Raw genomic sequence first — 2,500 nt, forward strand, 5'->3', positions numbered from 1 at the left:
CGCTCTTCCGATCTTTTCTGCACAATCTGAGAGGTGTTGTTATACCTTATGTTTTTAAGGTTTTCCAGACATTAAGATTAACTAGATTAGGAGGAAATGAGAGTTTCAGAAAGTTGTAGGTAGTATTGAGGAAGGAAAATGAGAGAAATGTTTAGTTTGAAGCATGGAGAATAAAAATCACTGAAAATGGTGAGAAAAAGGAAAATAGATATATGAAAGAGATTTATGTGGTAGTCATTAAGTTTAGTGGACAAAGAAAAGTGAGTCATAAGATAGCCTTAATGTTTTACCAGTTATTTTAGTATGAGGGCTTGTTTATTGGGACGGGGTGGGGGTGATCTTGGATGGGTGTTGTGATGAAATATGAAACTAATGTTGGTGAGGATGGCATAAGTGTAGATAGCTTTATGGTACATAGCTCAATGCACTACTGTTCTGAGTTCAAATTCCAGTGCTCTTTGTTTTCCATTATTCCAAAGGAACGATAAATTAGTAGAATCATTAATGTCAGAAGAAAATGCTGTGCAGTATTTCTTCAGGCTTGTTACAGTCAGTTCAAATACCACTAAGGCTAATTTTTGCTTTTCATCCATCCGAGGTAGGTAAAATAAAAGGTACCAGTCAAATATGGGGATTGGTATAATTCACTGTTACCTCTCCCCAATTTTAGGCCTTTGTGCCTACGTTAGAAACGAATATAACCAAAGGCTAACATTTCAATTTGTGCATTTTTTAGAATCAACTTACAGTCAAAATAGTGGTAATTACTTTAATGCAAAAATTTAGTTTACAAACTTTCCGATTTTTGTAGGAGTTCATTTAGGTTGGCAATGGAAGTGATAAATGTTCCGAGGTTGCCTTGCACTTTCTAAAACAGAAAGTCTGTTAATACTTGCCTTAACTGTTATTAGAAGGTTAATACAACAGCAAAGTTTATATGAAATGATCTTTCATTGTAAATATTACAAAATCTGTTATTGTAAATATATAAGGGATTCCTGATTAGCTTTCATCAAGTTCCCCATAAATAAATGCTTTAGAGCACGTCTAACAAAACAAGTAATTTGATAAGTTGAATTTCAAACAGTTAATTTTTTTTAGATTTAAGGGAAGTAATTAAAGTAAGGGAAGCAACTCCTTTGACGAAGGGAGGTTACTTTTTATAACTCAGTTCATGCACTAGAGTACAAATATATTTTTACCCATATTTAATGTTAATTACAAGCACGGAAAAGCCCCGGAAACTAAGCAAGAATAAAATGCTATGCCCTACAAACTATGATAGGTTTAAATCTAGATACAAACTACTGTATTTAAATGCATGAATTTTATATTACAAGGTCTGCCTTTTAAACTCTTATGTTAAATGTATTGATCCCGATTTCATTACAGTCACAGAAACATTCTTTATTCTACGATGGTGTTTTTAGCATGGCTGGCTACAGCATATTCCGGAAAGATCGCTCTAATCGCTGTTGGTTGGTATGATTGTCTATGTCCACTAAAGCTTTTCAGCAATTTCTTTTGACGACTTGAATCAGGTGCTGCAAGAAATATTTTTCTGCGATATTTATGTAAGCACATCAACACTTCTATTTGGAGATGTTTACCTTCGAAACTGCCATCAAGACAGGACTTCAGAATTAGAATTAATCACAATGAAAGAGAAAAGAGAGTCTGGAGAAGTAATGTGTGGAAACTAAAAGAGCACTGCTAAATATACATTTAAAGTGACTGTAGATGATGTGTATGGTAAAAGGCAGAACAACTTGGAATTTCTACAAGATAATCTGCTGAAAGGTACAGACCAGATCTTTGGTTGGAGTTAAGGCACCAGTTGGGGGAAAAGTAATGAGTTGGCAGAGAGTTATCTTGGATAGAGCCCGAAGAGCTAAATGACAGACCTAGAAAGAATGGAATAAAGTGAGCAGCAAAAAGCAACATCATGTCACCAGCAGAGAAGCTAGAGAACAAGTGTGGAGAGAAGTGAAAAGGTTTGTTGGTGTTCAGCACCGTAAGGATAAGAGGCATGAGGTGATCTCAATTGCATAGCAGTGTGTCAAGTTCAATCAAAATGTTATTGGGGAAATTGTATTCAAATAGAGTGGTGTTCTTTCTCTAAATGATAAGAAAACAGCCTGGAGATATTATTATGTGAATGCTTATCAAAGCTGTTCATTGTTCACTAGACTAAGGGAAATACTACCTTCCTTGAAATAAGGGAGGGTAGGTGACAGGAAGAGCATCCAGCCTCAAAAATCTGCCTTAACAAAATTACTTCTTGATAAATGCAAGTACGGTGATGATGATAATTGAGGAAAAAAACAGAAGATGGATTTAGTACAAATCTTTTTTCATCACGATGATTGTTTCAACCTATCTTGTGTCAAAGATTCGTATTATATCCATCTTCTGTTTCCTTCATCAATTATAAACTCAACAAATACTGCAGATTTTCTGACTTACATCCAGTAAAAATTATATCATTACTGTGGATGAC

At 34.8% G+C, this 2,500-nt stretch overlaps 1 protein-coding gene across 2 annotated transcripts in view; it reads left to right on the forward strand.

Annotated features, from left to right (window-relative positions):
• LOC106874539 (guanine nucleotide exchange factor subunit RIC1) overlaps positions 1 to 2,500 on the forward strand; it is a 245,149-nt gene that overhangs the window by 78,817 nt on the left and 163,832 nt on the right. The gene's annotated exons all lie outside the window — the stretch shown is intronic.

This window comes from Octopus bimaculoides, chromosome 10 (assembly GCF_001194135.2).
Source record: "Octopus bimaculoides isolate UCB-OBI-ISO-001 chromosome 10, ASM119413v2, whole genome shotgun sequence".
In the NCBI taxonomy this organism is placed as follows: domain Eukaryota; kingdom Metazoa; phylum Mollusca; class Cephalopoda; order Octopoda; family Octopodidae; genus Octopus; species Octopus bimaculoides.